Raw genomic sequence first — 9,697 nt, 5'->3', positions numbered from 1 at the left:
AGCCAGGCTAGTAGAACATTTGGCAAACTAGCCAGGCTAGTAGAACATTTGGCAAACTAGCCAGGCTAGTAGAACATTTGGCAAACTAGCCAGGCTAGTAGAACATTTGTCAAACTAGCCAGGCTAGTAGAACATTTGTCAAACTAACCAGGCTAGTAGAACATTTGCCAAACTAACCAGGCTAGTAGAACATTTGCCAAACTAGCCAGGCTAGTAGAACATTTGCCAAACTAGCCAGGCTAGTAGAACATTTGCCAAACTAGCCAGGCTAGTAGAACATTTGCCAAACTAGCCGGGCTAGTAGAACATTTGCCAAACTAGCCGGGCTAGTAGAACATATCAAACTAGCCGGGCTAGTAGAACATTTGCCAAACTAGCCGGGCTAGTAGAACTCATCAAACTAGCCGGGCTAGTAGAACATTAGTAACCCTAGTAACTCTAGTAACCATAGGCCTGGGCTAGATCCTACACCCTCAGAGAGAATGTGGAGTCAGGCCTGGGCTAGATCCTACACCCTCAGAGAGACTGTGAAGTCAGGCCTGGGCTAGATCCTACACCCTCAGAGAGACTGTGAAGTCAGGCCTGGGCAAGATCCTACACCCTCAGAGAGACTGTGGTGTCAGGCCTGGGCTAGATCCTACACCCTCAGAGAGACTGTGGAGTCACGATGACTGTACAACAGATTGGTGTCTCACCTCTGACCTTTGCTTACTGATACTTATTCACATGCACATGCTAACACAATCACACATCTGGATTCACACGCAGACTTACAGCCCGTACATAATAATAGATTATATTATAGAGGTCAGACAGAAATACCAGTATTTACAGTCGTGGCCTAAAGTTTTGAGAATGACACAAATATATTTCTACAAAGTTTGCTGCTTCAGTGTCTTTAGATATTTTTTGTCAGATGTTACTATGGAATACTGAAGTACAATTACAAGCATTTCATAAGTGTCAAAGGATTTTATTGACAATTACATGAAGTTGATGTAAAGAGTCAATATTTGCTCTGTTGACCCTTCTTTGTCAAGACCTCTACAATCCGCCCTGGCATGCTGTCATTTAACTTCTGGGCCACATCCTGACTGATGGCAGCCCATTCTTGCATAATCAATGCTTGGAGTTTGTCAGAATTTGTGGGGGTGTTGTTTGTCCACCCGCCTCTTGAGGATTGACCACAAGTTCTAAATGGGATTAAGGTCTGGGGAGTTTCCTGGCTATGGACCCAAAATATCAATGTTTTGTTCCCCGAGCCACTTAGTTATCACTTTTGCCTTTTGGCAAGGTGCTCCATCATGCTGGAAAAGGCATTGTTCATCACCAAACTGTTCCTGGATGGTTGGGAGAAGTTGCTCTCGGAGGATGTGTTGGTCCCATTCTTTATTCATGGCTGTGTTCTTAGGCAAAAATTGTGAGTGAACCCACTCCAAACAAGCTTCAATGCCATACAACACTCCTTCCGTGGCCTCCAACTGCTCTTAAACGCTAGTAAAACCAAATGCATGCTTTTCAACCGGTCGCTGCCTGCACCTGCATGCCCGACTAGCATCACCACCCTGGATGGTTCCGACCTAGAATATGTGGACGTCTATAAGTACCTAGGTGTCTGGCTAGACTGCAAACTCTCCTTCCAGACTCATATCAAACATCTCCAATCGAAAATCAAATCAAGAGTCGGCTTTCTATTCCGCAACAAAGCCTCCTTCACTCAAGCCGCCAAGCTTACCCTAGTAAAACTGACTATCCTACCGATCCTCGACTTCGGCGATGTCATCTACAAAATGGCTTCCAACACTCTACTCAGCAAACTGGATGCAGTCTATCACAGTGCCATCCGTTTTGTCACTAAAGCACCTTATACCACCCACCACTGCGACTTGTATGCTCTAGTCGGCTGGCCCTCGCTACATATTCGTCGCCAGACCCACTGGCTCCAGGTCATCTACAAGTCTATGCTAGGTAAAGCTCCGCCTTATCTCAGCTCACTGGTCACGATGGCAACACCCATCCGTAGCACGCGCTCCAGCAGGTGTATCTCACTGATCATCCCTAAAGCCAACACCTCATTTGGCCGCCTTTCGTTCCAGTACTCTGCTGCCTCTGACTGGAACGAATTGCAAAAATCGACTTTTATCTCCCTCACCAACTTCAAACATCAGCTATCTGAGCAGCTAACCGATCGCTGCAGCTGTACATAGTCTATTGGTAAATAGCCCACCCTTTTCACCTACCTCATCCCCTGTTTTTATTTATTTACTTTTCTGCTCTTCTGCACACCAATATCTCTACCTGTACATGACCATCTGATCTTTTATCACTCCAGTGTTAATCTGCAAAATTGTAATTATTTGCCTACCTCCTCATGCCTTTTGCACACATTGTATATAGACCCCCCCTTTGTTTTCTACTGTGTTATTGACTTGTTAATTGTTTACTCCATGTGTAACTCTTTGTTGTATGCTCACACTGCTATGCTTTATCTTGGCCAGGTCGCAGTTGCAAATGAGAACTTGTTCTCAACTAGCCTACCTGGTTAAATAAAGGTGTTCTCAACTAGCCTACCTGGTTAAATAAAGGTGTTCTCAACTAGCCTACCTGGTTAAATAAAGGTGTTCTCATCTAGCCTACCTGGTTAAATAAAGGTGTTCTCAACTAGCCTACCTGGTTAAATAAAGGTGTTCTCAACTAGCCTACCTGGTTAAATAAAGGTGAAAAAAATAAATAAAAAAAACTCCCTTGGCTGAGAAGCAACCCCACACATGGTCTCAGGATGCTTTACTGTTGGCATGACACAGGACTGATGGTAGCGCTCCCCTTGTCTTCTCCAGACAAGCTTTTTTTTTTCCCGGATGTCCCAAACAATCGGAAAAGGGATTCATCAGAGAAAATGACTTTACCCCAGTCCTCAGCAGTCCAATCCCTGTACCTTTTGCAGAATATCAGTCTGTCCCTGATGTTTTTCCTGGAGAGAAGTGGCTTCTTTGCTGCCCTTCTTGACACCAGGCCATCCTCCAAATGTATTTGCCTCACTGTGCGTGCAGATGCACTCACACCTGCCTGCTACCATTCCTGAGCAAGCTCTGTTCTGGTGGTACCCACGATCCCGCAGTTGAGTCAACTTTAGGAGACGGTCCTGGCGCTTGCTGGACTTTCTTGGGCGCCCTAAAGCCTTCTTCACAACAACTGAACCGCTCTCCTTGAAGTTCTTGATGATCCGATAAATGTTTGATTTAGGTGCAATCTTACTGGCAGCAATATCCTTGCCTGTGATGCCCTTTTTGTGCAAAGCAATGATGACGGCATGTGTTTCCTTGCAGGTAACCATGGTTGACAGAGGAAGAACAATGATTCCTAGCACCACCCCCCTCTTGAAGCTTCCAGTCTGTTATTTGAACTCAATCAGCATGATAGAGATTTCCAGCCTTGTTCTCGTCAACACTCACACATGATGTCAGCTGGTCCTTTTGTGGCAGGGCTGAAATGCAGTGGAAATGTTTTTTGGGGTTTTCAGTTAATTTGCATGGCAAAGAGGGACTTTGCAATTAATTGCAATTCATCTGATCACTTTTCATAACATTCTGGAGTACATGCAAATTGCCACCATACAAACTGAGGCAGCAGACTTTGTGAAAATTAGTATTTGTGTCATTCTGAAAACTTTTGGCCTGGGTAACAGTGTACACACACACACACACACACACACACACACACACACACACACACACACACACACACACACACACACACACACACACACACACACACACACACACACACACACACACACACACACACACACACACACACACCTCCACTCACAACTCCACCTACTCACAGAGATGTCTGGTAAACGGTGTACTGTATATGTCGCTGCCTGCCGTTCGTCCCACTGTGTGAGTGCTGAACACAGACCTATTAACCTTTCCTTAACTGACTGGGAGGTGCAGAGAAGATCAAGTACTCACGTCCAGTCGCCTCTGACCGAGCCTCATTTGCGCTCGTGCGCGTGTGTTGGTGGTAGATGTGTGGGTGATGTGTGTGTCAGGTGGATGGCGTGATGTAGTCAGTACTCAGGTTTAATCTCCTGGAAAAGAGGACGACCCCACCACGTCCCCTGTCAGCTGACCAAGATGTGACCTGGAAATGACCTGTTGGCAGCCTCCCAACTCCTCGCTCAAAGGGCTTGGGCTGAGTCCCAAATAGCACCCTGTTCCCAGGGTACAATGCACCATTGACCAGAAATCTCCATTTAAGGAATAGAGAGCAATTTGGGACGCACACAGGTCTAATGCTGCCACTGAACAGTCCAGAGGTGTATGGAATGAAGAACAAATTGAAAAGCTACAAAAGATTTTGGGGTAATTAACCTCACTCCTGACAACATGAGACTAAAGGAATCTTCAACTTTAACTAGTAGTCCGAGCAAGTCTCTCTCTCTCTCTCTCTCTCTCTCTCTCTCTCTCTCTCTCTCTCTCTCCTAGTAGTCCGAGCAAGTCTCTCTCTCTCTCTCTCTCTCTCTCTGCTTCTCTTAGTCTCTCTCTGTTCATTAGTATCTCTGTCTCTCTCTCTCTCTCTCTCTCCCTCTAACCATCCTGTCACCACTGACAGTTCGGCCGTCACTAACGGTTACGACCCGTTACACGGGAGCACAACCCCTCCACCCCATCCCCTTTCTGCAACCGTTTATACCTCTCCTTCTTCTCCTTCTCTCATCCCTCCATCCATCTGTCTCCTTCTCTCATCCCTCCATCCATCTGTCTCCTTCTCTCATCCCTCCATCCATCTGTTTCCTTTTCTCATCCCTCCATCCATCTGTTTCCTTCTCTCATCCCTCCATCCATCTGTCTCCTTCTCTCATCCCTCCATCCATCTGTCTCCTTCTCTCATCCCTCCATCCACCTGTCTCCTTCTCTCATCCCTCCATCCATCTGTATCCTTCTCTCATCCCTCCATCCATCTGTATCCTTCTCTCATCCCTCCATCCATCTGTCTCCTTCTCTCATCCCTCCATCCATCTGTCTCCTTCTCTCATCCCTCCATCCATCTGTCTCCTTCTCTCATCCCTCCATCCATCTGTCTCCCGATGGAGAAGTAGAGGAAGAGAAATGTCCTCGTCTTCTGAGGAGTTTGACACAGGAGGCTATTGGTTGGCTATTGGTTGGCTATTGGTTGGCTGTTGGTTGGCTATTGGTTGGCTATTGGTTGGCTATTGGTTGGCTATTGACCCTCTCAGGTCAGTATGCGTCCAGCGACCTAACTGATAGGACAGGTTATGACCTGTCAGTTATAAAGCGAGTGATGGCCAGGAAACCGCTTGTCTGTACCGTCTCTCAGTGTGTGTGTGTGTGTGTGTTTAGTGTGTGCGTGTGTTTAGTGTGTGCGTGTGTTTAGTGTGTGTGTGTGTGTGTGTGTGTTTAGTGTGTGTGTGTGTTTAGTGTCTATGTGGTGTGTGTGTGTGTGTGTTTAGTGTCTATGTGGTGTGTGTGTGTGTGTGTTTAGTGTCTATGTGGTGTGTGAGTGTGTGTGTGTTTAGTGTCTATGTGGTGTGTGTGTGTGTGTGTGTGTGTGTTTAGTGTCTATGTGGTGTGTGAGTGTGTGTGTGTGTTTAGTGTGTGTGTGTTTAGTGTGTGTGTGTGTTTAGTGTGTGTGTGTTTAGTGTGTGTGTGTGTTTAGTGTGTGTGTGTGTGTGTGTGTGTGTGTGTGTTTAGTGTCTGTGTGTGTGTGTGTGTTTAGTGTGTGTGTGTTTAGTGTGTGTGTGTGTGTGTGTGTGTGTGTGTGTGTTTAGTGTGTGTGTGTGTGTGTGTTTAGTGTGTGTGTGTGTGTGTGTGTGTTTAGTGTCTATGTGTGTGTGTGTGTTTAGTGTGTGTGTGTGTGTGTGTGTTTAGTGTGTGTTTAGTGTGTGTGTGTGTGTTTAGTGTCTATGTGTGTGTGTGTGTTTAAGGTGTGTGTGTGTGTGTTTAGTGTGTGTGTTTAGTTTGTGTGTGTTTAATGTGTGTGTGTGTGTTTAGTGTGTGTGTTTAGTTTGTGTGTGTGTGTGTTTAGTGTGTGTGTGTGTGTGTTTAGTGTGTGTGTGTGTGTGTTTAGTGGGTGGGTGTGTGTTTAGTGTGTGTGTGTGTGGGTGTGTGTTTAGTGTGTGTGTGTGTTTAGTGTGTGTGTGTGTGTGTGTGTGTGTGTGTGTGTTTAGTGTGTGTGTGTGTGTGTTTAGTGTGTGTGTTTAGTGTGTGTGTGTTTAGTGTGTGTGTGTGTGTGTGTGTGTGTTTAGTGTGTGTGTGTGTGTGTTTAGTGTGTGTGTGTTTAGTGTGTGTGTGTTTAGTGTGTGTGTGTGTGTGTTTAGTGTGTGTGTGTTTAGTGTGTGTGTGTTTAGTGTGTGTGTGTGTGTGTTTAGTGTGTGTGTGTTTAGTGTGTGTGTGTTTAGTGTGTGTGTGTTTAGTGTGTGTGTGTTTAGTGTGTGTGTGTTTAGTGTGTGTGTGTGTGTGTTTAGTGTGTGTGTGTTTAGTGTGTGTGTGTTTAGTGTGTGTGTGTTTAGTGTGTGTGTGTGTGTGTTTAGTGTGTGTGTGTTTAGTGTGTGTGTGTTTAGTGTGTGTGTGTGTGTGTGTGTGTGTGTGTGTTTAGTGTGTGTGTGTTTAGTGTGTGTGTTGTGGTTGGTTGGTTGGTTGCATTCAAACTCCTTTAAACAGAGGAAGGAGGGAACACGATGCTCCTTTGACATACCTGTGAGTGAATTTGTACGTCTCATGAAATGGAAATTGTAACGATGAGTAGAAATCCACTTAGCTTAATTACTGTTTTCTGGCACATTCATTTTCATTTTTATTTTGTGTGTATAGCCAGACTCCTTTTTTACTGTGCTCTGATTGATGACCGAACAGCAAGCTTGACTAGTTTATAAAAGGTGTCGAACTGAATAAATGCGATGCCCTATATCCCTGTGCCATTCATAAATCATACTACTGAGTTATATGTCCGCGGTATCACATCGGGACAAGTCAACCAAAATATCTTGTTTGTATTTTCCTAGGATCTGAAGCACGAAGTCGAAACTTGCCAGACAGTGACGTTAAAGCGTGTGACGCGTTAGTAGCCTAACGAATCGCATCGGTGAGAGAGCCGTTCGTTTGGGACCCTAATACTGTTATGCACATTTTTTTGGAGGCAATTATCTAAAGATAAATTATGAAGATTTGTGAATCCTCCTCACTGCAGGAACAATAGTTAGTGGAGACCTCTGGTCCAAAACATGATAAAAGAATACAGATTAAATCGTTTTAAAAGGTAATGATACTTATATGGTATTTTCAGAGATATTGATCTAGTTCCTCTGATCTAATCAAAGTGTTGACAGTGGAGAAGTTAACTGCTGTTTTCTGTGTAGCAAAGTCCATGATTTAACACCTGTTTCATTCTTCAATTATACCTTTATTGTAGATAGCTGAGAAAATGGAAGCTTGAAGCTTGTGGCCGTCAGCAGACTCTTACAAGATTCTTCAAGAAGAAAACTGTGGGTCAGTTGCTACACACTTAAAAAATGTAAAACAAAAAATGACACACTGCAATTCACAAAGAGAGTTGCAAACACTTTGACAAAGATATTTATACTGAAAATAAGTGCTGTTTTGAATGAAAATGTGCCATAAATCGTTTTACTCATAGAGTATGCGGTTTTACTTCATATTCCTTTGTCCAACTTGACCAGTGAAATAGAGAAATCAATTTTTTAGAGCAGGAAGTTGAGCCTCGACAATCTGTCTCCACAGCCACAGAGACAGCCAGACCAACAGAACCAGCCAGACCAACAGAACCAGCCAGACCAACAGAGACAGCCAGACCAACACAACCAGCCAGACCAACAGAGACAGCCAGACCAACAGAACCAGCCAGACCAACAGAACCAGCCAGACCAACAGAACCAGCCAGACCAACAGAGACAGCCAGACCAACAGAACCAGCCAGACCAACAGAGACAGCCAGACCAACAGAACCAGCCAGACCAACAGAACCAGCCAGACCAACAGAACCAGCCAGACCAACAGAGACAGCCAGACCAACAGAACCAGCCAGACCAACAGAGACAGCCAGACCAACAGAACCAGCCAGACCAACAGAACCAGCCAGACCAACAGAGACAGCCAGACCAACAGAGACAGCCAGACCAACAGAGACAGCCAGACCAAAAGAGACAGCCAGACCAACAGAGACATACAGACAGAGCCAGACATACAGAGCCAGACATACAGAGCCAGCCATACAGACAGAGCCAGACATACAGAGCCAGCCATACAGACAGAGCCAGACAGACAGAACCAGTCATACAGACAGAGCCAGCCATACAGACAGAGCCATACAGACAGAGCCATACAGACAGAGCCATACAGAGCCAGCCATACAGACAGAGCCATACAGACAGAGCCATACAGACAGAGCCATACAGACAGAGCCAGGCAGACAGAGCCAGACAGACAGAGCCAGACAGACAGAGCCATACAGACAGAGCCAGACAGACGGAGCCATACAGACAGAGAAATACAGACAGAGAAATACAGACAGACAGAGCCATACAGACAGAGCCATACAGACAGACAGAGCCATACAGACAGAGCCATACAGACAGAAAGAGCCAGACAGACAGAGCCATACAGACAGAAAGAGCCAGACAGACAGAGCCATACAGACAGAGCCAGCCATGCAGACAGAGCCATACAGACAGAGTCATACAGGCAGAGCCATACAGACCGAGCCAGACAGACAGAGCCATACAGACAGAGCCAGACAGACAGAGTCATACAGACAGACAAAGCCATACAGACAGAGCCATACAGACCGAGCCAGACAGACAGGGCCATACAGACAGAGCCAGACAGACAGAGTCATACAGACAGACAGAGCCATACAGACAGACAGACCCATACAGACAGAGCCAGACAGACAGACAGAGTCATACAGACAGACAGACCCATACAGACAGAGCCAGACAGACAGACAGAGCCATACAGACAGATAGAGACAGACAGACAGAGCCATACAGGCAGACACAGCCATACAGACAGACAGATGCAGACAGACAGAGCCAGTCAGAGCCATACAGACAGACAGAGCCAGACAGACAGAGCCATACAGACAGACAGAGCCAGACAGACAGAGCCATACAGACAGACAGAGCCATACAGACAGAGCCATACAGACAGACAGAGCCATACAGACACACAGAGCCATACAGACAGAGCCAGACAGACGGAGCCGGACAGACAGAGCTAGTTAGTTTCCAGTTGTAATTTCACATGAACACGTACTTTGAAACGCATTTCTTGCGATCTCAAAACCCAACAAAGCACTAATCAATAACAATGTGATGCTAGAAGAAAAAAACCCATGAGAAATAAGAAGAAAAATGAAGAACACAATAAGTAAGTTTATACAGCAGGAAATCAAATCCCCTAAAAACAGGCAGGTTCCTGGTTCCTTCATCAGTAGCCCTCCCTTTGCTGCAGGAACACTTTCCAGTCATCACACACCTGCTTGGGTACGTGCTCTGCCCTTTCAAAAGTGGAGGATAAAAGAATTAAGGATGGAAAAGGAAAGCCCTGCTTCAAACGTGTGGATCAATGAGAGACATTTCTTATTCAAGGCAGATAGGCTTGTCGTGGTCAATATATATTGAAGGGAAGGGAATGTTCTACCTTGCTTTGTAGAA

The sequence above is a fragment of the Oncorhynchus kisutch genome, linkage group LG11 (assembly GCF_002021735.2).
Source record: "Oncorhynchus kisutch isolate 150728-3 linkage group LG11, Okis_V2, whole genome shotgun sequence".
Taxonomy (NCBI): Eukaryota; Metazoa; Chordata; class Actinopteri; order Salmoniformes; family Salmonidae; genus Oncorhynchus; species Oncorhynchus kisutch.
The sequence above is the reverse complement of the archived record's forward strand: the minus strand, read 5'-3'. Positions refer to the sequence as shown.